The sequence below is a fragment of the Notamacropus eugenii genome, chromosome 7 (assembly GCF_028372415.1).
Source record: "Notamacropus eugenii isolate mMacEug1 chromosome 7, mMacEug1.pri_v2, whole genome shotgun sequence".
Taxonomy (NCBI): domain Eukaryota; kingdom Metazoa; phylum Chordata; class Mammalia; order Diprotodontia; family Macropodidae; genus Notamacropus; species Notamacropus eugenii.
In genome coordinates, this window is record NC_092878.1 from 66,129,240 (window position 1) to 66,155,458 (window position 26,219).

Here is a 26,219-nt window from a genome sequence, read left to right on the forward strand (position 1 = left end):
TGTCCACTTCATACTACATCAGTTCACAAAAGTGTTCCTGGGCTTCTCTGAATCTGTCCCTTCTGTCATTCCATTCCACTCCATTCACATATCATGATTTGTTCAGCTGTTCCCCAACTGATGAGTACCCATCAAATGTCTCCCGGTTTTTGCTACCACAAAAAGTGCTGCTATAAATACTTTTGTGTACATATATTTATATATATTCACTCTGTCTTTAGCCTTTTTCTTACCTATGGAATGTTTAGAGATCTAGAAGAAGGCCTCCAGAATGTTAAGTGAACTTTCCCCTTTTGCCCCACAATGATTTGTGGCAGAACACGGATAAGAGTCATACAGGATGATAAGTCATGGATGTCTTGCACCCATGAAGGCAGTAGCTCCACCAGTGAGATTACAAATCCATTGAAATACACACACACACACACACACACACACACACACACACTATTTACGTGGTAACAGGTTTCAATATACTAGTAAGGTCAATGGGAAAAAGACAAAAATAAAGACACCATCAGGAGTGAAATGCAACCACATTGAGAAACACTAAAAAGCGCCACAATATTAATACGAGGAGGTATTGCACTGTAAACTTAAAGAGCAGGCCACTAGTAGATTAAAAAGTCTCTCACTTTATAAGCTATATAAACTGTATTTTTTATTTATTCATTCATATTCATAAGTAAGAAATATGGGAGGAGAATGAGCTTGGAGAGCAAGAAGAAGCTTTTGAACTTAATATATAACTTGCTCTAAATGGTGCTCAAAACAGCTAACAGAAACTACTGGTTATCACTTCTGAAATATCCAATAGGAATCCATGGTGGTTTTTCTTTGTATCTTGTCAATGACAGAAACTTTAACTTCTGAATCTTCATGAATTAGTCTGTTCCAGCTCTAGAGCCATGATTTCTAAGTATTTAGACGCAGGGCTATAGATTTAGGGCTAGAAAAAAACCTCAAGAGACCATCTAGTTTTACTTAAAATGTAGTAAACTGGGGCTCAGAGAGCTTGTTAAAGGACTCACTGATGACTCCAAAGTTGTACTGATTTGAACCCAGGTTGCAAAACACTCCAGTATCTTTGCCAGAAAACCCCAAGTGAGGTCATAAACAGTTGGACACGACTGAACAATGAGCTCCCTCTCTCTGACTCCACATCCAGTGTTCTTTCTGAAGTACTTTCATCCAGTGCCTCTCTAGGTTATTTTAACCTTTGTTACAGGAACTTCAAGGAAAAGAAGGAAAAGCAGGAGGAGTGGTTAGGAACTTCTCTCGAGGGCAAAGGTCTTCATACTGTTGTCATGGATACCATCAAACAAGGTCAATAACCTAAGTCATGCATGTTCTCCAGACATCACTACTGGCCCAGTTCTTCCCCACAACTTTAGAGTATTGCCATCTTTCTAAACACAAACACAGACATGAGATTTGTCTCATGGCCATTGCATGTACAGACATGCATGGTCATTCCATGTGTAGCCTAGCATACACCTGAGTAAATGAATATTTTCCCCTTGCTTAGTTTGATGTTATTGACATGTATAATGTAATATACATATTTTTCCCCCTATTTGATTGGAAACTTGAGGGTTTAGTTGGACAATTACTTCTCCCCCACCCTGTTTGGTTCGAGTTGATTTTTTTTATTGGAGGGGCATTTATGAATATTGCATTTTTAGTACTTAAAGGCAGAGCAGTGGATAGAACACTGGACCTGAAGTTCGAAGACTTGAGTTCAAATCTGGCCTCAAACACTTAATAGTTGTGTGATGCTGGAGAAGTTGCTTAAGTCCTGTCTGCCTCAGTTTGCTCTCTGCCAAACAGAAATAACAGCAGCACGTACCTCACAAGGTTGTTGTACCAAGTAAAACAATATTTATAAAGTGCTTTGTAAACCCTAAAACACTGTGTAAATACTGTACTACATATATATATACCATACTATATATAAATATTTTATAAATACGAGTTATGTTGTTACAGCTGTTGTTAAAGGGAACATAATTGGGTACCACCCAGTCTTTGCCTCCCTTTATGAACAAAGGTCCAAAATCTCGAATCACGTTCATGATACACGGTCAGCACCTACCCAAGAAATATCCAGCTTAACGAGTTTAAAGTGCCACACAGCTTAAATTCCAAAACTGACCAGGCACATGGTTCCAAATAAAGGCCAGTGTCATATTTGTTGGTAAAGAGAAAGCTGATCAGCAATGTGTGTCAGACTGGCATGTGCACTGTGAGAGTATACCAGTACTTCTGGCCTGAGCAGTTCCTATTTAGATTTCCTGGACCATTTTTCTTTAAAACTACTTAGTTACTTTACACTCTAATGTAATCAAGATGCAATTCACATGGCTGTTTAAAAATAACAGGGCTGTTAAAAAAAATACCATGTATCAAATTTACCTCCCCACGATCCAGACAGATCAGCTTTTCCTTGAACATCTTTCTCTCTTGCTTTGAAATCTTCTCCATACCCACCCAATTTTCAAAGTCTGAATCATTTTACAAACTGAGGGCAGCAGTTGCATTCTTTTACATGCCAATGCCACCAGCTTCTTAAGTTTAGAACAAATATTTGAAACAGATGCCCCTAGTTAACAATCAGGGCTTGATTGAAATGAATTGTTCTGTCACCCACTGCAAGTGAACAGAGAGGCCCTTGGCACTGTTGACAGAAAAAAACCTGCTCCCCACAGCCACTTCCTTGTGCCTCCAAAGCATCCTACATACTACTTTACAAAGATCCCTGTTTTTTGAATGTCATATATTGCAATTCTGGTTTCTTTTCTTGTGACTTTTTTTTCCTGAAAGGACTACCACTTATATACAAAGGATATAAAAAGTCCCTGTGTAATTTCATTAATTTGCCTTTTTTACTTTCTCAAACCCTGCCTTACTCCCCCCACATGAATTCAATAAATTTTTAATTACCTCTTTGCTCTATTTTTTTTTTAAATCAGAGAGACAGAACATCCTTATAGCCCCATTTAAGGGTTGTCTAGCTGAAGCCGTCAATCATTTTCATTTTTTTTTTTTTTGAGAGTTGCACAGGTGCTGGAAAGTACATGACAACCTCTAGCACCTTTCTCCCCCTAAAAACCTATTAATAAATCTTTGTAACCTTTTCCTTTAGGGGCAAACGGTAACTCCGACTCGGCAAGGTAATGTGAAGTTTCATTCCAAGACTACGATATCAGGTTACAAGTTTGAATATCACAGAGAAACAAAAAGGCATTTCTTTGTCCCATAACTTCCAAGAAGTCAAGCAAACAATCGATAAAAAAACAAAAAAACAACCCAAAACACTCTACAATCCTTTTGCAAAAGCTCTAATCTTAGTCTGGACAACCAACAAGAAGTATCAGTGTTGAAGCATTTAAATTAGATGGAGTCCTCTGCTCACTGTACTTACCAATAAGCCCGAATGGAGCACTTCCCCAGTCCCACACTGGTCCTGTAACTCTGTCTCTTCCTGAGGATAGAGTATATGTGACTGTGGAGGGGGGGTGTGGGGGGAGGGAGGGAGGTGAGTGAGTCTTCGTGTGTGCCTGTGTAGGTATGCACTTTGCATGCTTCAGCAGAACCCAAGGCTGTCTGTCTGCCACTCAGTCCTCTTGTCTGTGTGGGATGGGCCAACATGGGAAAAAAAAACAACCAACCCATACAGGTTAACTCACTGGCTTTCCCAGCAGTGACACACCCTAAGAGGGAGGGAGGCCAGGAGAAGCTGACAGACAGGGACGCTGCAGTACCTATATACAAAGATCCTACTTTTGATTCTATTTTTAAAAATATTTGCTGAATTTTAAGGGCAATTGCCTACACAAAAGCACTCTGGATAAGCAAACGATAGCTGGACAATTAGATCTCAAACCAGTTTAATACAGAGGTTATATTCTAACAGCAAATCTAAATATTTTAGTTTTTTTAAATTTATATCTACACATTCTTTATACTGTGGTTCTATAGTGGGCTTGTTACACGCAGTTATTACTGGCCTTGAGAAAGGAAAGTGAGGGCAATTAACTGGAGCAGGAGGGTTAGTGCTGCCTGGAGAAGGCAAATCTGATTATAAGTCAATGAAAAAAGACTTTAGTCTCTGGATCTTGTCCTACCTGATCCACCAGGGCCCCAAAGACCGGTAACACCTCAGCTTATACAATGGATTAGTTTCAAGGAAGCTATATTTAATCTTAAAAAAACCAAGCAAATAAACAAACATTTCTATTTTAAACACACTGAGGAAGATAACTGTAATAGACATAGAGATCAAATGTTTTGCAAAGTTAGGAATCCTTCAATGAGGTAAATGATCACTCCTAATTTGTGTAAATGAGGATATATACGTATCTCTGTGCATACACACATATATTTGGATATGTATCTATATGCGTATATAGTTTCTTAAAGTAGGGTATACCCATAATCTGGAAGAAAAGCAAGTTCTCTTACAGTACAGATGTGGAGGTCTTAACCATTTTTGTGCCACAGACCTCTTTGGCAATCTGGTAAAGCCTATGGGCCCCTTGTCAAAATAATGTTTTTAAATGCAGAAAATAAAATACTTAGAATTATACAGGAAAATAATCATATTGCAATACAATTACCAAAATATTAACACCACCATCACCATCACCACCCCAAAAACATCAAAATAAGTTTATGGATCTCAGGATAAGAATGTCCAATTATAGTAGAAGCCAAAGTCCCATAATAACTGGGCTCTGTGATACACTTAAGGTCTTGTTACACTTGTCATAAAATTGTTTGGGAGCCACTTTCCACTTCCCTCGTTTTTTTTAATTTAGATTTTAAGTTTTAAGTTACATATTAGCTATTGATCTATACATGTGAAAGGAGAGTAACCCCAGATCTATATAACAACAAACCCCCAAAAGCACATATATGGCACCATGCAAAGAAAGATTGGGCTACAAAGAAAAGTGAAACAGGCCTTATCCTCAAGCTTACAATCTACTTCCACTTTTGGCTAAGCTTGGAGTATGTGGTCATATGGAGGGAGAGGAAAGGGTTAAACTGGAAATATTTTTGTGGTTGTTCAGTCATTTTTTAAATATGTATCTGAGGACAGATTTGATTAGCTGCCCCTAAAATGGAGTACTGGTCAGTTCTAAACTCCATGAGCTCTGACTGCCTTATTTGACTTCATAAGATATTGGAGAAAAAACAAACAGCTACCAAAGAAAACCCTAAATAAGTCTGGTTTAATAATTCTTTCTGCATAAATAGCCTAGGCTGCTTCTCACAATGATTACATCTTAATCTCTTCATCCACACTGCTCCTAGATGCCATTTTCATAAAAGATGATCTTCCATCAAGGAAGATTCTCAGCTTTGTTTCTTGCTCTCAATTAAAGATAAAATGAAAAACCCAAATTACAGACGGTGAAAGGGCACAGAGGATAGAACTCCCACCTGGAATCAGGAAGCCTTATCTTCCTGAGTTCACATCTGGCCTCAGGCACTTCTAGCTGTATGACTCTGGGCAAGTCACTTAGTCCTGTTTGCCTTAGCTTCCCATCTATAAAAATGAACTGTAGAAGGAAATGGCAAACCACTTGAGTATCTCTGCCAAGAAAACCCTAAATGGGGTCACACAAAACTGAAAATTACAACAAAAGAATTAAAGGGCTTGATGAGTGATAATTTATAAGAAGTGAGAGAGACTAGCCAAAGATAAAGACAGAGGAACAAATGGATGAACAGAGAGAACATTTATTGAGGACTTACTGTGTACCAGGAACTGTGTTAATTTTAAGGAATGCAAATATGATCAAAAAAGACAGTACTTACCCTCAGGGAACCTATATTCTAATGAGGGAAGAAAATACATAAATGGGAGCTGGAAAGTGGCAGGGTAGAGAGAAGTAAACTCATGCAGAGTAGGGTAAGGTAGCTGTTGGGAAGAAGTCAAAAGAGTGAATTGAAACAGGGGTCCAGTGTGGAGAGTTCTCCAAAGATAATACTGAAATTGTGATTGTAAGAGACTGAATAAATGACTTAATTCTACAAAACAAAAGTGATACCAGGAAGGAATAACAGTTTTAAAGGGGAATTCAATAAGCTCAGTATTAAATATAATTGACCAAAAAATTCACCAGTCAGTGGACCACCTTCTATTACAAAGCCTCTCAATTTACTGAGGCTAGTTCTCAGATGACAAGCATACAGTTAATTCCTGGGTCCAGACTCAAAGCTTTCCCTACTTAATGGGCCCTGATAAAGTTTGCACTCTTCTCCTATAGCTTTGGAGAAGCCTAGTTTCTCCAGGATAAGAGTAAAGTTTTATGGGAAGAGAAACCCACATCTAAATAGTTACCTAGTCTGAAGTGGGTTAGTTAGCTCAGTCGATAATGTTACATACAAAGTGCCAATTGACAATGATCATAGGTCCAGTATTTCATGGATCAATTAAGTTCACTGTGTCCCAGAGGTCACTGACTCCAGATTTTCCTCCTTACTAAATGGTCTCAAACTATGTGCCTTTGGTTATGAAGGGGCAAAACAATATACTGTAGCTGGAGTAACATATACCCCACTTCCATTACTATCTAAGATTAAAAGCAATGAGGCAGTGGTGACATCTCTTGGTTTGGACCTGTGATTTCATTTGTATAGGAAATTCCCATTAGTATAAGGAATTCCCTTCTACCAATACAGATCAGCCAGTGTTTCTGTAACTTATAGATGTACACTGTTGCTTGGAAGTACTGAAAACGTAAGTATTTACATGGTATTACATAGCTGATATGTGGCAGAAACAGAACTTGAACACAGGTCCTCCTGATTCAAAGGCTAGCTCTCTCTCAACTAGGACCATGAAGCCTCTTAAAATCTTCATAAACACTCTCTCTCTCTCTCTCTCTTTCTCTCTGCCACACACACACACACACACACACACACACAAATTTGAATGTGTGCACCCACATATTTAGTTTTCTCTGGATTCTACTGGAATTCCGTGTGTTGTTGCCTGGGCTTTTTGCTTTAATGAGAAGTTTGGGGTCACTAAAAGAGCTTTAACAGAGAGCAAAGGAAACCTGTGACCTTTAACTAATGCGAAACTCAGAAGAACGGAAATAAAAGATGTCACTGCATGTGTCAAGGGATGATAGGTGGATGCCAGAGTACTCCACTGGTACACTAATAATATCCAGAAAAAACATTAAATGCCTTTAGCACATAAGATGGATCCCCTGTGATGAACTTATGGAAGGAAATGGCACAAGTCTCACATGAAGGTTGCTTTTTTGCATCACGGGAAGAAACTTCCTCATGAACAAGACCATAGATTCACTTGAACATTAAGAATGTATGTATAAACTTATGCAGATAAAATATAGCATGTTAATATTATTAGAACACTGTGAATTGCAAAGTGCTATATAAGTACATATTATCATCATCATCCTCTTACTTCATGTTTTCTCCACCAGGAACTATGCATAAAGAAATGGAATAATCTACTGCTGACTTAAATCATTTAGAGGAGGGAGAAGAGGACGAAGTGAAACCATATAATTTTGAGAACTCATCAGTGCCTGAGGCAGAGTCTGTAAACTGCACAAGTATCAACAGGTAAATCCTGATTAACCTGAAGATCTGGTGGCAGAAGCCACAGAACTTGTTAGCACAGATGCTGCTGAGTGGAGCACGTTCTTTTAGGAACTTGGCTGCATTTATGCCCTTCCACAAAGACAAAAAGAAAGAAAAGCTCCACTTTACTATCTCATAATATACTTCCACTTCATTTACCCCTGCAGGGTAAGCCACAGGAAAAAATAGCATCAAAAGATGCAAAGGAAATGATGTTACATAGTCTTTATGGGTTCAAAGGGCTTGTTTTTTTGTGGGGGGGGGGTGGGATTACAATATGCGTTTCTATTTATTAGAAGAGTATGAAGAGCTGACCTTGAGGTCAAGAAGACCTACTTAGGTTTAGGTCTCACCTCTGACACATACTAGTTGTGGGATCCTGGGCACGTCACTAAAATCTCAGGGTTCTAGGCAGCTCTCTAAGATTCTAAGTCACAGTGAAGACAAGAGCCTGGAGAGAGGGAATTTTCTCATCCAGTGAAAGAACAGGTCCATTTCCTAGATTCCATCCCTATTTTATGACTATGATCTAATCAAGAGCTTACTATGTACAAGACATCGCAGAGAATATGAATGAATGAAAATGGCTTTATTAAGAGCCATGTGCTAAGCAATATAAATAGAAAAAGTGAGATAGTCCTGGCTCACAAGGAGCTCACATCTGTTTGGAAGAGATAATACATAACAGACAGTTCAGTTGTAGGGCAAAAGGAAAGGCCTGGAAATTCTAAGGGGGTTTCTACCGTGTAGATGACAAGGCTCAGAGGTCCTTCAGTTACAGAAATAGCTAAGGTGACAGTGCTGGGGATTGCAGGGTATAGAGGCAAGGCAAATGGTAAGTCCTGAAGAATCTTAGGAAGCAGGAAGAGTTACAAGACATGGTCTTATATCCAACTTGTAAGACACACCTTAATAGCTGAGTCCTTTTCTGAACTATTGCTGCATGTGTTACTTTTGTCCTCCCAAAGAGCCCCTAAGTTCCCAAAGGAACTTCCCAATTATATTCAATTTAATTCAGCAAGTAATTATTAACAATAACAACTTTAAAGTTTGCAAAGAACTTTACCCTTATGACCTCATTTGATCTCCACAACTTTGGCAGGTAAGTGTAATTATCATTACTATTACTGCCATTTTATAGATGAGGAAACAAAAATTGAAAGAGGTTAAGTGACTTGCTCAGGGTCATTCAGCTTGTAAGTGCCTCAAGGAGTATTTGAACGTAAGTCTTCTGATTCCAAGTCACTTGTGCTTACTATGTGGCAAGCACTATGCTTAGATAGGGATTCAGTGACAAAGGGCAAAGAGTCATAGATCATCCTTTTTTTCCAATCTGAGACTGCATCTGTATATCACAATGCTGAGAATACAAGAGGTGTTCTCTAAGTCCTTACTGATATGTTGATTCACAACTATTCACCATGCTACTGTGAGAGAATGTTAACTACTCATGAGTCTTTGTGCTGGGGAGGGCAATGTTAGGTAGGGAAGTATGAGGCATTTATTGTGTCATAGCTTTAATATGTTTCATTTTCAGCATTGTAGTATAATCAGAAGCTGATTCTACCCAGAAGAATCAGCAGGTAAGGTCAATACAGTGTAATATAAACAAATTCATTTTCCTTTGGGTAAATGCAGTGGGACTGTACTTATGTTAAGAGGAAAGATAATGCCATGAAATAACACCAGAAATACTGTAAGGCAAAATGATGCAGGAATTAGTTGTCAGCAACCTATTCCCAGGGGAAAGTAATCACGGGGGTCCTTTATCTCAGGGTTATGCAATGAAACACTTTTCTCTTACAGCCAAACTTTTATTTGGTGATGGGGGGGGGCAGAAATCTGATTTTCCGTGCGCTTCTCTGAATTGATACATTCTCCCATAATTCCTGCTAACTTTTTAAGCTCCCTCTAGAAAAAGAAGGAAGGGTTCAATCTCACAGAACTACAAAATGGTAACCACCACCGTCCACCCAGAAAAAATGGTCAGGCAAAAGGCTATCTTTTCCACTCTCCTCCCTTACTCACACATGCCTAAAGTCATGACAGTAAAGGGTAAGATCAGCTGTGGATAGAGGAGGAGAAAAGGAGAATCAAATAAAAAGGAAAGCAACAATTAGAACCAGCTTCCCCTTTTCTGGCTCTGAGCTACTAATTGAGGCTAGAGCCATAGAAATTAAACAAAGGCTATGCAGAGCCCACACATCACAGGGCTACTGCTGCCAGTCACAGTCTGAATGGATAATGGGAACCCCTGACCTCCCTCATATTCCAGCCCACATCAGCAGCTTAATGAAGATTCAGCTTGTCATTCCTTTTGATGAATAAACTCCATAGCCTCTTGAAAGAGATTGTGTTACTTTTAAACCCAGTGAAAGGTCTTCCATTTAAGCCCAAATCCAGCTATAACATGGGTCACAAACCTATATATAGGGCTATAAAACCTCTATGCTGCAGGGTTATTGGGTTTATCTTCTGGTTCTACACCTGTCAAAACAAAACTGCTCAGGAAATTCCGTGGACATCATCAGTGATGGAGGGTAGGGAGAGCTTTGTGTGGGTCCCAGGCTACTGCTGCACAATACAACCTCCAAAGTACTGACAAGTTTCTTTAGCCACTCCTACCTTGGGGCCGAGGTTTGTTGGTTAAAGTTAATAGCTAAGTTACCTTGAATTTTCTATTAATGAGTGAGAACAATCAATTTGTGATTATGACTGATTTTGAGGAGCTTGGAAAAATTAACTTCCAAGCTACTTTGATCTTGCTTTTCTAGTTCAGTTCAAATTCTGGAGTTACTTTAAAAAATAGAAGCTCTACTCAAGTAATTCAGATCTCTTTCCTTGCTTGCTTCCTTTGTGGAGGCAGAGGATTCCTTTGGCCATGGTTGCCACAAAGCTTTGAAGCTTGCCAAGAAGTTTACATAAGAAATACAGGCCACAAAATGCCCTTCTCCCATTTTTCTCATAAGCCTCCTGGTAGAAACAACAGAAAATCTTGATCAACTATAGTAATGGAAGCCAGGTAGATGAATACAATTATTGAATGTCAGAGCTGGAAGCACCCTCTGAAATGGTCTGCTCCATCTCCAACCACTTTGAGGAAACTGATATCCACAGAAGTGAAATGACTTGTCTCATGTCACATGGACAGTAAATGAAACAGCCAAGACTCAAACTCATGTCCTCTGGTTCCAAATCCAGTGCTTTTTCTGAATCAATCTAAGTACAAGATGAGGTAGGTGTGGTTAGACAACAGATTAGCTAAAGAGCACTGACGTTTTTTAGTAGACTTCAAGTTCAATATAGTCAACATTCCGATATAGCAGCTAGAATAAGTTAATGTGATCTTAAAATGTATTAAGAAAAGCAGTGTATAAGAATAGAAGGATGATAATCCCACTGTACCCTGATCAGACTACATATGGAGTACTATATACAGTTGTAGATACAGATACCTGAGTCCATGAAATATAACAATCCCATGTTAATAGTCTGCCTCACTTTTCCCCAAATAGTTTTCCCATTTCTTCTCTTGAACTTTCTAGCCCATGTTGGAGGTGTCAAAGAGCAAAGAAATGTCTCAATGAAAAGTGAATTTGAATAATATCTCTCATTATAGAGGGTTTCCAGCTCACTTCATTTTCCATCAGCTGCTCTGCTTAGTTTCCTCTTTGTGAATATCATGCCTCCCTCAGGATGAACTCATCACATGAAATCTCAGCATCTTGTAGACTGATTCAGCTTTAATATTCAACACTTCTTAAGCACCCTCAGTTGCTTCTCCCCTCTAATTGGAAGGCTGGAGGGTAGAGCAAGAAACTTCTGCCCCAAAGAGGCAAATTTAGGCTTGATAATTTCTTAAGAAGTTAAACTTCTTTGGAAGGAGGTAAAGGGTTGTCCCTATCCGAGGGCTGCAAGAAAAGGTTATATTGTTGGGTATGCTGTCTTGGGTATCCTTTTTCAAGCTTAGCTTGGATTAAAAGTTTTTGAGGTTCCTTCAGATTCTAAATTTCTGTGAATCTCTTTAATGCAAAAGCGAGGATTGTGCTGCAGCCAGTTCAGCCACTTTTTAAAAGTGGATTGTTAAATTCTCAATGTGGGCATTCATACCTTGGAAACCAGAAAATGCTACAAATCACAGCTTGAGTTTATGTTTTGCTCTCTTTGTTGTTGGTCAGTTGTCTCAGTCACGTATGACTTTTTCATGACCCCATTTGGGGTTTTGTAGGCAAAGACACTGGAGTGGTTGGCCATTTCCTTCCCCAGCTCTTCTGACAGATGAGAAAACTGAGGCAAACATGGTTAAGTGACTTGCCTAAGATCACACATCTATTAAGTGTATGAGGTTAGATCTGAACTCAGGAAGATGAGCTTTCCTGTTTTTAAGCCCACTGTTCTATCTACTATACTACCTAGCTGCCCTAGACTTAAGAAAATTATAGAGAAAATATTAATAAAGCAGATTAAATTTATAAATATGTGAGATACATTTCCCCCCCAGAGAACTACTCATTAAACATTTGATAGCACACCACTAGGTCCAAGCTCCATCAATATGACCAAAGTTATCATTGAAAATTTGAACTAAGCAATGTTTTATAAAATGCCCTCCTCCTCCTTCCCCCATTCCTTAAAAATTCCCTTTCCACTGCTGGAATGTGAAGGGCTTTATGTGAGCTGCAAGAACTACTAGATATGCTTCTGCAATACTGACCTCTATTTGTGAGGCTAAGCAGTACTGACAGGTACCAAAGGTAGAAGAAAAGGAAGATGGTGGGAGAAGAGATAGTTTTTGCCAGCTTGAGTGTGGGGGTGCATGCTTGAACAAGTGTGCACACACACACAGAATGACCAATGGGGAAAACCAAGGAAGGAGCAGAAGGGAAAGAAAAATGAGGAGTAAAGAAAAGAATGAGAAGCACAGATGGTGGAAAGTGACTTCAGGGCTATACAGACTGTTAACCCTGCTCTAAAGCAATCAAGACCTCTAAAATGGATCTATTTAACCCCTGACTTTTCTGTATGGGAGAGACTGTGAATTTTAGTTTTTTTTGACCAAATGAGCAGTTGGGAGAAAAGGGGCAACTGGAAGAAGAAAATGTGACCGTTTCTCCTCTCTCTCAACACCTGTTTTTTCTGTTAGTTCAATAGACGCAGCTGCTGTGTCAATCTCAAGATACACAGAAAAAAGTCCTCATTCTGAGATCCTTTTAAAATATACCCTGTTACATAAGTAGGGGAGAGATTTAAGGGGAGAAAGGGGAAAGTCAAGTTGAAGATGAACATGGTTTCTCAGTACAGCCTTGTATTTTGAATATATTTCCCAAATTCCTAGGTTTCCTATGTAGCTAATCTTGCTAATAATAATAAAAGTGTGAGAGAAATGATTATTAATAACCAATGATTTGGGGACATTCAAATTCCCTCCTTTTTCTTTTATCCTCATTTCAAGACCTCAGTCTTTGAAGGTTGAGCTAACCTCCGTTTACTCAGACCCCCCTCCTTCCCCAGGTGGGGAAGCAATAGCATTCCACTCAGGTTTGGATGGGGATAAATTCTTTGAACAGATTACCCAAGGCTGGGACTAACTTAGAAGTAAATGACATAATCAAAGTTCAGGGACAGCCACTCATTGTAATATTCATCCTCTCATTAGTTGTTAACCAATGAGAGTTGACTGCTACCCTGAGAAAAACCCCTCATCTATGAGCTTACTGAGCCCACTGCCATGACTGTCTTTTGTCTAAGAGAAAGTCAAATGACCATCCTTTTATTAAAATGCTGGCATTATCAATAAAGTGATTAAATTACCCAGAAATTATGTTTCTCTAACCTTTTTAAACATCAGAGATGATAATAATAGCAGATTACATTCAATATAATTAGAGCACTAGGCCTACAGTCAATTCAAATTTAGCCTCAAAACATTTAATCTCTGTGTCCCTTAGTTTCCTTAAGTACAACATGGGGATAACAGCACCTACTTCCAAGGGTTGCTGGGAGGCTCAAATGAAATAAAATTTATAAAACATTTAGCACAAGGTAAACAAAACGTAAAGTGTAAAGCACTTAGCACATGGTAGGCTCTCTATAAATACTATTATAGTTATTCTGCATCTTACAGTTTACAGAATACTCTCTGTACATTATCATTTGATCCTCACAACAACCTTAATGGGGTAGGGAAGGTAAGTGTTATCCCTGTATTATAGATGAGGAAACTGAGATTCCAAGAGGGAAATGAATGGCTTGGGATAACACAGCTAGGATCATAGGCAGTATCTTTCTTTTCTGAATAACAAGATCAATTACTTTGCATTATATAGTGGGTTAAGGTTTATATAGAACTTTCTTTCTAACAAGCCTGAAAGGTAGGTACTCAAAGTACTATTATTCCTGCTTTACAGATGAGAAAACTGAAGCTCTGAATAGTCATGTGACGTGACAGTAACATGGGTCACTCATCTAGTATGTCTTGAATTGTGAACCCAAGTCTTCTGACTTCCAAATTCAGTGTTCCTTCCACTACAGCTAAGAAATCTAAACTAATACTGCAGATCAAAGATCTACATCATAGATTAAATATACACCTATATTAGAGATTTGAGGTGGAAGGGACCTAGCTGCACATAAGTGTGGAAATCATCCCTGAATTTCAGAATTGGCAGGTACTTCAGAGGGTATCTTGTTCAACTCATACCTGAACAAGAATAACCCCAAGTGGTGGGCCAGTCTTTGCTTGAAGACCTCAAGTGACGTAGAACTCACTGTCTCTGTATGTAGACTATTCCACTTTGGGAAAGGTCTACTACCTAGGAAATTCAAGTCTAATTCTGCCTTTTGTAACTTCTAACCATTGTTCCTACTGCTGCCCTCTGGGGTTAAGTTCTTTTATACAACAGCAGCCCTTTAAATACTTGCATATAGCTATTCTGTCCCTTCTGTCATCAAGTACTAGTCTGAAGACATATAGCAGGGGTAAGATGCTGGTCTTTGGTTTTAGAATTCCAAGTCTTAGTCTACCAACCCCTGGATTTTACAGATGAAGAAATCAAAGAGTTGCTCAAGATCACACAAGTAGTAAATAGCACCACCTAGATTTGAACATAGATCTCTTCGATCTATATTCAATATTCTTTCCCAAACCTCCTCCATAATAAATAGAATTGATGCAGGAGAGAAAAGGGACAATGGACAAGTAAGAGGCTAGGAAGGGCAACAGTGAAAAGTTTAGTTTGGGAAGGAAAGAAAGGGCATAATCATTATCAGGTAGAGAAAAAAGGAGACTAAAAAACAGAGAAATATTTGGCCATCTTTCTCAAATAGTTTCCAGCTTAGTGTTGTTCTGCAGTTGTGCAGTTCTGTATAAAAGAAATATGAAGAACTTTCAAGCAAAAGAAACTACAGGTGGCTTCTAAAAAACAAACAAGCAAACAAAAACTAAAATGCTATAGATATTTATTTATTCTTTGTTGTTTTTTTCATCCATTTTATGCTTCTCCTTAGATCCCACTGGCTTGTCAGAGTCCTCCGTTTTTGCATCTCCCTTGCCCTTGGCACTGTATGCTGCAATATTTTTCTATTTCTCCTTTAGTTTGGCTACTTTCCATTCATAAGGTTGTCTTTGGCCAACAAAAGGCCCACAGAGTAGCTTAGCCAGGACAGATGATCTTGAGTCCCTACAAGTAGGAACTACAAGAAAACCAGGATAAGTGGTTACAGTAGGAGAGTATGGGATGGAGACAGTGATAAGACCAGGACTTGTAATTTCATTTGTAGAGAGACCTCCCAGGTGAGGAAACTCCCTTTACACATGTAAGTTAGCACCTTCTCTGCAGCTTATGGTCTTAGAGAATTGCCTAGAACACTAAGAGGTTACATAACTTGCCCAAGTTGAATCCTGGTCTTCCTACTTTCAAGCTGATTGCCCAGGGTCTCACTGAGCATAAATGTCTGAGGCTGGATTTGAACTCAGTCCTCCAGACTCCAAGCCTGGCACTCTGTCCACTGTGCCATCTAGCTGCCCAAGTTATATTTAGGGGAGAACATATCACTGGTCAGTCTCCTTATATGCCAAAGAAATTAAATTATGATGTAATAGTTTCTTTTTCCCTTCAAGCTTGATTTAGTTATTTTTTGTTGTTCATCAAAGGGGGCCATTCCCTAAATACTTCTTAAAGAAGCCTATTCACTAAACGGGCATTACATCCCTCTATGTGAGCACCTGAAAAGGCCTAGCCTAAAAAGGCCAAGGTCTCCCAATGCATCCTGGACCAACTCCAGCCATCCTGATCAATAGCAGGTCACTGGACTCAGATGGCTCAGGAGAAGAAAGTAAGGTTGGTGATCTTGCACATCCCTCCCTCCTCCCTCCCTCAAATCAAAGTCAACTGCAAGTCACGTCATCAACTTGATGCCATGATCCTCTTCGAGAATGAAGGTCAAACACAACAACCAACAACAACAATCATTCAATTCTGTTTCTCAGGACTGTTATCAGAGAAGCTGGAGGCTTAGATAAGCTGACAATCTGTAGCACCAACACAATATTCACAGTGCCTACGGCAGCCATGAATATACAGATGCAATTCTGAATTGTGAAATACAACAGACTTTCCACATGGAAGACAGGACCAAAACATTTATTCAGACACCTGAAAGCTAAATCCATCATAATCTGTAACAATGCAGAAGACAACACCAGCCCCAACCCTTCCCTCTCTTAGTCTTTCCACAAACCAGCTCCCTTAACAAATCACAAACAGGCTCCCTGAAACAGAATGCCCTTCTCTTACTCACAGTCAGCTGCCTGCTTGCCTGCATCTTTCAATTCTGACTGCTCTCACCAATTTTTTCTCAGCTCTGCTCTAGCTCTGCCTCTTCCTGTTCCACCCATTCAGCAAACTCCTCCCACCACAGGCTCCATGTAACTCAGACTTTCATGTGACCTAGAGGTCACATGGGCCTATTAATGAATGGGAAAGATCTTCCCATTTAAGTTACCATTACACAATCCAGGAAGTCCAGTGAAAGAAATCAAGAGGAAGTAAGGTGGGAAAGAAAGAACAAGCATTATTATGTGTCTACTATGTTCCAGGTGAGGCAGCTAGGTGGATAGAGGACCAGGCCTGGAATCAGGAAGACCTGAATTTAAATCTGGCCTTGGATATTTACTAGCTGCAAGACCTTGGACAAGTCACTTAGTTCTGTTTGCCTCAGTTTCCTCATCTGTAAAATGAGCTAGAGAAAGAAATGGCAAACCATTCCAGTATCTCTGCCAAGAAAACCCCCAAAATGGGTCACAAAGAGTTGGACATGACTAAATTGATTAAACAGAAACAAAAATGTGCTAGACATCAAGCTAAGTGATTTACAAACATTATTCTCATCTGATCCTCACAATAACTTTGGGAGGTAAGTCTTATTATTAGTCTCATTTTATAGTTGAGGAAACTGAGTCAAAGTGAGCCTAAATGACTTCCCCAGGGTCACATAGCTAATAAGGGTGTGAGGCTGGATGTGAACTCAGGACTTCCAGACTCCAGGCCCAATGCTTTACCCACTGTGCCACCTACCTGCCGTAGCTGGTATCTATACAAAACCTGGTTTCAGTTACAATAAACTAACCAAGGATGACAAGAGGAGACTTAGAAACATAGCCAGCTGTTCAGCATTAAGGAGGACTGGCAGCAAGTAGTGAAGATCAGCCATGAGGGTTCTAGTGCAAGGAACTGGGTTCTAATCCTTGAGTGGACTAGTGAGATGGCAAAGCAGGTCTCCAGTTCCTGAGAATTTCAATTATTCGAGCTAGGGTCCAAGAACAGAACAGCAAGGATGAGTGGCTTGAAACTGAAATACTTGGGGTAAGGATCCTACTAACATCTCTGCTTACAGACCTGTTTACTAAATCCTAGGGCAGAGCCTACAGGTGGGTACATGGTGAATTAAGTTTCTCCAGTTGGAGGAATATAGGAGCAAAAGCTCCAGTCAGTCATTATGGAAAGATGGCTTCATTTACGCTAGATGGCTTCATTTCTTTCAGTAATGCAGGAAACAACATGATCAGAGAAAAAATAGTGATTGGAGGAGTGTGGAGACCATTTGGATCAATCACTGTGGGGAATGCATTATGTGGTCAAAAGTATGGCCCAATAAAAAGAACTGTTTACATGGACTCAGAGAGCCTAAGATCAAATGCCATCCTCCAAAGCTTACTAACTATAGAACATTGAGAAAAGCACTTAACCTCCCTAGGCCTCAATTTCCTTATTTGTAAAATTAAGGAATTGGACTAGGTGATCTCTGAGGCCACTTATGCTATGTGTGTGTGTTTATATATATATATATACATATATGATCCTGTGATTTCTGAGTAGCAGGCCTTTGCTTATGCATAAATTATATGCTTCACAGAAATTTTCTGCAGCATGTTAGAAAAAATATATGCTTTTAGCATGGTAACGATTATATTGACAAACACTCTTCTGCAAATGGCATTTTTCCAAGGTCATTATGTTCACTCAAGAATACTCTACTGGACAGCCTAGAAAAGTAACTACAAAAGAACATGATTCATTATCATAGCTGTGAATGTTACAAATCTTTCAACTGGTCATCATTTTATTGCTGTTGGGTTGGCAAAAGGTGTCTTCAAATGAAGAAGAATGCTGGGACAGAATTCAACGAGAGCAACACAGTTTCCTTAAAAGAAATAAGAAAGGACCTATGGGCCCAGTAAATGTTAGAGAGCATGAATTTATAATGAACCTAATCAGCACAGCTTCATGACTCTCCCACAGTGCTCAGTAGGCTGGGAAGAAGGGAATAAAGTCTATAATGGAAACTTCCCAGGGATGGGAATAGCAAGTATGGCAGAATAATAACAGTTCACCTTTCTATGATGCTCTGATGTTTGTAAAGCATGTTACTAACAAAGTAGGTTGTGCAAATACAATTATCTTCATTTTATGGGATAGGGAAAATGAGTGTCAGAAAAGTAACGTGATTTGTCCATAGTCCCATAGCTAGAAAATGTCAGAGCTGTGAGGTGAATCCAGGTTTTCTAAATTAAGGAAAGTGCTTTTACAACTACACCATGACTCTACTGACTTCAAAAGGTCAATTGAGGGAGGATGGTAGTAAAGACATCACTGAAACAACAGCCCAAGAAATCCAGGCTGATCAAGGGAAATCAATTCAAATGAGTTCAATTCAAAGATTTCTTAATGTTTTGCCAAAAGGGGTTTACAAATTAGGAGAACAGGGAAGAACAGTGGGATTAAAGATCACAAAGAGTAGGTTCCATAGGAATGAAGAAATGGAAAAATTATTCAACTCACCCTGTGCTCTCTGTGTGTGTGTGTGTGTGTGTGTGTGTGTATAATTCCTCCAACTACCCAAATACTGAGAAAAGTTTCAAGAGTTACAAATATTATCTTTCCATGCAGGAATGTAAACAGTTCAATTTTAGAAAGTCCCTTATGAGTTCTCTTTTCCATTTACCTTTTCATGCTTCTTTTGATTCTTGTGTTTGAAAGTCAAATTTTCTACTCAGCTCTGGTCTTTTCATCAAGAATGCTTGAAAGTCCTCTATTTCATTGAATGACAATTTTTCCCCTGAAGTATTATACTCAGTTTTGCTGGGTAGGTGATTCTTGGTTTTAATTCTAGTTCCTTTGACTTCTGGAATATCATATTCCATGCCCTTCTATCCCTTAATGTAGAAGCTGCTAGATCTTGTGTTATCCTGATTGTATTTTCACAATACTTGAATTGTTTCTTTCTAGCTGCTTACAATATTTTCTCCTTGACCTGGGAACTCTGGAATTTGGCTACAATATTCCTAGGAGTTTCTCTTTTCAGATCTCTTTCAGAAGGTGATCGGTGGATTCTTTCAATATTTATTTTGCCCTCTGGTTCTAGAATATCAGGCAGTTTTTCTTGGTAATTTCATAAAACATGATGTCTAGGCTCTTTTTTTGATCATGGCTTTCAGGTAGTCCCATAATTTTTAAATTGTCTCTCCTGGATCTATTTTCCAGGTCAGTTGTTTTTCCAATGAGATATTTCACACTATCTTCTATTTTTTTATTCTTTTGGTTTTGTTTTGTAATTTCTTGGTTTCTCATAAAGTCATTAGCTTACATCTGCTCCATTCTAATTTTTAAAGAACTATTTTCTTCAGTGAGCTTTTGAACCTCCTTTTCCATTTGGCTAATTCTGCTTTTTAAAGCATTCTTCTCCTCATTGGCTTTTTGGACCTCTTTTTCCAATTGCCTATTTTTCAAGGTGTTATTTTCTTCAGCATTTTTTTGGGTCTTCTTTAGCAAGCTGTTGACTCGCTTTTCATGATTTTCTTGCATCGTTCTCATTTCTCTTCCCAATTTTTTCCTCCACCTCTCTTACTTGACTTTCAAAATCCTTTTCTTGAGCTCTTCCATCGCCTGAGACCATTGCATATTTATTTTCGAGGTTTTGGATGCAGAAGCCTTGACTTCCTCTGATGGTATGCATTATTCTTCCTCATCCAAAAGGATCGAAGAAAATACCTGTTCACCAAGAAAGTAGCCTTCTATAGTCTCATTTTTTTTTTCATTTTTTGGGCATTTTCCCAGCCAGTTACTTCACTTCTGAGTCCTTTGTCAAGAGGAGGGTATACTCTGGGGACCTGTAAGTTCTCAGTTCCTCCAAGGTGGCACAATCAAGGGAGAGGAGTTTACTCCTCTCCTGGACTGCACAATGGTCTGGGAGCAACCAAAAACTTTTCTGCCCAGAATCTGGGAGTAGAATTCCCTCTCTATAACTGCCTCCACCTCCACTATGCCAGTGTTCCTCCTCACTTGCTCAGGGCTGAGATTCAGATCAATGGCTCAATTCCCCCAGAGGCTTTAGGTGCAGGGCTCCAAAAATGGACACTACTGTTGCAGTGGTTGCTGCCAGTGGTCCAGACTGCATTCCCTTCTCCTGGGTGAAAGAGCTTTCTCACTGACCTTTGAAGCTGAATTTGGCATTTGTGGGTTGAGCAATCTGGGAACTGCTGCCGGTGGCTCCCTGAAGCCTGTTCTGGGTCCTATCCCTGCCATGCCATGCAGCCCATGCTGGGCTGTGCTCTGCACCTGGTGCAATAGACCTTTCCTGGCTACCTTCCAGGCTACCTTGGGCTGGAAATCTTTTTCACTCTGTCATTTTGTGGCTTCTGCTGCTCTAGAATTTGTTTATAATCACTTTTTATAGGTATTTTATGGGCTATGGGGGAGAGCTTTTACAGGTCCATCTTTCTACTCCGCCATCTCGGCTCCACCTCCCCAGAAGGATATATTTATGATGAGACAACTTAATTTCAGGAGGAGTTTACAGAACCAAGCCTTCAAAGTTCTTTTTGCAATGCTGTTTTGGGCCTGCGAAAATTCACTTCCTAAATGTTGGGCTTTCCTTGATAACAAATTGCTGCTTACTGGGAAAGTGGGTTGGCAGGCCTCACTATTTGCTCCCCAGAAAGTATGTATTCTCTGATCAACAAATTTATCATTGACAACTAGGAACCCCATTTGCACACCATAGGACCTCCAAAGAGTAATAGCATAATTTGTATCTCTTCTCTGACTATGGCACATAGCAGGCAGTCACTGCCTTCCTTCATTGAATTCCTTGCGAATTCATGGCTGTGTGGAACAGAATTAGTGCCATTTCTTATGGATGGTCTTCCTCATTTCTAAAGCAGAATGTCAAAAGGAAATTATTTATAGGACCACAGAAAATGTAAACATGAACAAAATAAAAAGAGAGTCACATTTGGATCTTGGGCAGGTCAACCATTTTTCAAAAGAAATTCAGACTATAGTGAAAATATACTCAATAGGAAAGTATATGTAGAACCTATACAGAATTGTATGCAGTCGTGGGGAGGGAGGGGGGTAGTGGGAGGTAGGTGGGGGGGGGATAAAATCTCAATTGTATGGCAGTGATTGTTAAACATTAAAAAATAATAAAAAAAAAAGAAAAAAAAAGAAATTCAATATCATTCTTATTAGAAGGAACAAGAACAAAAACAATGATGCTCTTAAAATATCGTAATTATTTATAAGAGGTTGTATAGAATAGCAGAAAATTTCTGATATGAAATCAGATAGAGTTCAAGACCCAGTTCAGACACAAGCTGTGATTCCTTAGGGAAAATATTTGATCTTGCCTTATCTATAAAATAGGTATAATGATGCCTGTTTTACAATGTCATAGAGTTGTTGTGAGAATCAAAAGAGATCATTTATGTGAAAATGATTTAAAAATTGAAAAAGGAAATATATGATAGTAAGTATGTTTTTTTATAGTATTATTGTAGATATAGTAGGAGCCAGAAAAACAGGTCCCAATTCTGACATTTGCTGGGTAACTTTGGGCAAGTCATTGGGCCTCTCTGAACTTCAGTTTCCTCATCCACAAAATGAGATTATAACCCTTATACTACTTACATCATGTAGTTATTACAAGGAAAGTATTCTGTAAAGTATAAAGAACTGTATAAAAGAGAACTGCTATTACTGTTGGCTCAGGCCAGTGCCATGGTTTTCAGTCTCATTCTGGCCAGTTAGCTTGGTTGGGTTACAAGGTCATAGTCTGCACACTTAACCCCAATGAGTCAGTCTTCTCATATATGCATATGCAAGAATGTTGAGACAAAAGTGTATGATTGGGATCTGAACATATGAACAAAAAGAAACAAAACACCTGAAAAGCTGATGCCCCTGCTGATGCTATGACTCATCAACGACTGCACATTGAAACAAAACACATACATACACATGTGCATATATTCATACGTGTATATATACATATAGCTATATATATGAGAAATAACTACAGACAGACAGATAGTGTGTCTACTGTGTATTTGCCTTGCAATGGCCTACAGGGATTTATTCCAAACTCCCTCTGGGATAACCCAGACCTGGGCCCTGTAATAAATCTCTCTCCAGATGCCACATGATTTTAAATGGTTAGGAGGCTGATAACAGTATCTTTCCTTAACACCTTCTCTTTCTCTAATTTCAGAGTTAGTGTGGAGTGTTTATAAAGGGAGGAGATGCTTCAACAATTGTTGCTAGAGTTGATTGATTTCCTGGAAAGGATTTACAAGGAAGCAAAATCTCAAAATATTTCATTCCAGGAAAGCTAAATGCCCAAGATCCTAATATCCTCTGTGGTTTCAAAGAATCAAATGGAGAAGAGGAAATGGCACATCTCTAGGGAAACACTATTGGCTCATATGAGCAATGTGTTGCTTAAGGCAACCAATTCTGTACAAACAACCCAATCCCATGGAGGAAGAAAATGGATTCATGAGAGCAGAACTTCTGGCAGATCCTCTCCCAACCTCTGAGGAAATTTTCCTCTTTAGATTTTAATTCTTTATAAGAATTTCTTAGACAACGGCAATCTAACAAAGCATGCTGGGTAAGCCTTTCACTGGAGCCAGTACTAAACTATAAAGTACATGAAATACAGATAAAAAGCAGAATGAATTTGCAAGTACCTCACTAGGGATATAAAACTCAACAACTTCCTAACATATAGCATCCAGTTTTAGCTGTTCTTACCTCTTCCTATTTCTTTTTTCTCTGACACAGTACTGAGATGCTACAGGTTACTTTAAAATGTACACAGTGAAAGAATATAGAATCCACAAATGAGAAAATACTTTTCCCAGAAGACAGGACTCTTTAAGAAGACAAGACCTACCTTACTCACAAAATTTTAAATCTAGATCCCCAAATAACACTTTGAAAATGGGTCTGTGTCTCTGTTCCATCACCTTCTGGCTCTACAGTATACTTTTAGCAATAGGAGCAACTGTAGGAATAATATCTTCCATTTACATAACACTTTAAGATTTGTCAAACACTTTACATACATATTTACGTACACAAACACAGTATGTGTTTTAATTCTCACAACCATAGGAAGCAGATGCTATTATTATTCTCATTTAATATATGAGAAAACTTAAGTGTCTTGGACAGGGTCACACAGCTAGTAAATGTCAAGATAGGACTCAAACCCAAGTCTTCCTAATTCCAAACCTGGAACTCTATCTACTATATTGCCTCACTACTGCTTCTACGTAACTATATAAATATGAGTGACTACTATATCATGACACTCAAGAGGCTCAAGGGAGAACCCAGAAGGGATTTCAAGGAGAACTGAGCTACAGCACTGGGCATAGTTCCATGAATTAGAACGTCCACGCCTATCCCATTAGATGTGTCCTACTCCTGACATACTCAATTTCTTCCCTAGCTATTCTGTCCAATTAGGTCCTATATCTCAGAGGGTTATCACCTTCTCCTCCCCTAGCTTTAGATAGGTTCACCATATAGCTCTGTGGGATAGGTAAAGCAAAAGAAAATGCAGCATCATCACTTGCTCCTTTTCAAAAGAAAGTAAACACTTCCATACTTTGGGTATGTGACCGGAAAATGGAATCATAAATGCTCACTGGGACAGACAAAAAACTCTGGAAACTGTCACTGATCTACAAAGAAAGGAAGTTAGAAAGATAAATTATGATCCCACGTCTAGTTTGAGATACAGATTAATTATGAAGAATCCAAGAGAAATGTGTCTATCTTCATTTCCCTTCACTTATTTTTCTTTTTTAAAAGTAGATAGTACCTACCCTCATACTAAATAGCATTAACACATGCTCAAAATCATTTGTGGAAGGTACATAGAATATATGTTGTTTATCTTTAAGAGTCTCTAGAACTATCTCCAAAATCATAGGGTCAATTTTTTAAAAAAGTGTTTGTTTCAGTCTATCTTATGCAATTTGAGAAGCAGTGTGGCACAGTAGGTAGAGTGCTAGGAAAGTATGGAAGATCTGGGTTCAAGTCTCACCTTTGAGAATTTGTAGACACAAGTCTATTGGTGACTCAACTAACATCTTTGAGTCTCAAGAAACTTATTAAGACTAAATTATAGTTGTGCTAAGCCTTGTTTCTGCACCAACAAAATCATAAATCCTTGATATAGTGATATATTTAGGCTCCTTATTTATATATTAGAATTACACAATTTTTCCACAAACCTGTCCCAGAATTTTTTTCCAGGCTCATTGCAAACAGTTTAATTTTAATTCTACTGAAGAATCTCTGAGCATAATAAGTAATCATCAGCAAACCTCAGGGGGGAAATGTAAGACAGATGTTCATTCATGTACATACCTTTATCAATATCATCTCAGACTTGAGTTTCAAGCAGCATTCAGCTCTCCCATGTTCCTACCTGAGAGGCTCTGAATGGCATTATTTGAATAGGTAGTACACAAACATCTGCTGAGGAACCCCTTATTTGGAGCAGTGCATTAGGCATTACTGGAGGAAAAACCATGAAGCCCAGGTCCAGGAAGATCTAGCTGAATAAGTTAAATCCCAGCATCGATTCAATGGAGCATCAAAAAAATCTAATCAGGAAATCCATGAAGCATGACAGGCTTTATATTTCATCATCTTTCTGCAATTTTCTGCCTTCTGTCTTTGAAACAAGCAACTGATAACCTTTCCAGAAACCTAGATTTACTCAAGCAAAAGCAAAAAACAGGTGGGTAAAAACTGAAGTTTCAGGTCCACAAAATATTTCCTATGCCAAGTCTGATCCCTCATAGACATCCAGGCTACAACACTCTTTGCTAATGACTTCTCCTTAAATTTTCAAAAACATCAAATGCCAGGGGAGAGTCTGTTCTCTTTAGCTGAACTCCTAGATTCCTTTGCTTCCTTCAGAACTCAGCTTGAATGACATCTTCTGCAGGAGGTATTTGTGTCTTTCCTCTACGATTAGTTTTCATCTAAAGTATATATTTTGTATTTGTATTTTTCTCTCTGTCCATGTCTGTCTGTCTGTCTCCCTCTCTCTCTCTCTCATCTTTCCTAAAACCTTCCACCCACTATACTGTGAAGCCCTTGGACTAGACAACAACAGGTCCCTGTCCAAAATCCACTTCATCTCTGTTTTCTGGACCTTCCTGCCTTCACACTGATTATCAATAGTAACTGTTACTCTTTCTCTCCCAGCTTGATTTACTTCTGTTTTTTGCTTTTGCTCACTAAAGGGGCCATTCCTTCATTACTTCTTAAAGAAACCTATTCACTGAATGGCTGTTACCTCACTCTAAGTGAGTACCTAAATAGGCCTTAGCCTAAAAAGACCAAGATCTCCCATTGCATCCTGGGCCATCTCCAGTCATCCTGATGAATGTGACCAGATGGTCACTAGATCCAGATGCCTCAGGAGGAGAAAGTGAGGCTGGTGACCTTGCACAATCCTCCTTCACTCAAAACAAAATCAAGTGCAAGTCATGTCATCATTTCTCTGATATCATGGTCTTCTTCGAAAACAAAGGACAAACATAACCTTCATTAAATCTGAGCTCCTTGAGGTCAGAGATTGTGTTTCTGCCTTTCTTTGTATCCTAGAGCTTAGCACTTTGCATGGCACACTGTAAGCACTTAATAAGTGCTTGGTGACTGACTGACTAGAGTAACTTAATTGGAGTTCAAGAGAACTCTGGCAAATCAATTTCTTTTGTTTCT

The 26,219-nt window shown here is 39.0% G+C and overlaps 1 protein-coding gene and 1 long non-coding RNA gene across 4 annotated transcripts in view; one reads left to right on the plus strand and one right to left on the minus strand.

Annotated features, from left to right (window-relative positions):
- STON2 (stonin 2) overlaps positions 1 to 26,219 on the minus strand; it is a 186,580-nt gene that overhangs the window by 84,915 nt on the left and 75,446 nt on the right. The gene's annotated exons all lie outside the window — the stretch shown is intronic.
- LOC140513314 (uncharacterized) lies at positions 1,188 to 24,667 on the plus strand. 2 transcript variants are annotated; one of them, XR_011970134.1, is made up of 5 exons: positions 1,188 to 1,326; positions 3,146 to 3,173; positions 7,470 to 7,611; positions 9,167 to 9,212; positions 22,678 to 24,667. It is a non-coding gene; the product is annotated as an uncharacterized lncRNA (long non-coding RNA). The 2 variants fall into 2 exon arrangements; XR_011970135.1 differs by lacking the exon at positions 9,167 to 9,212.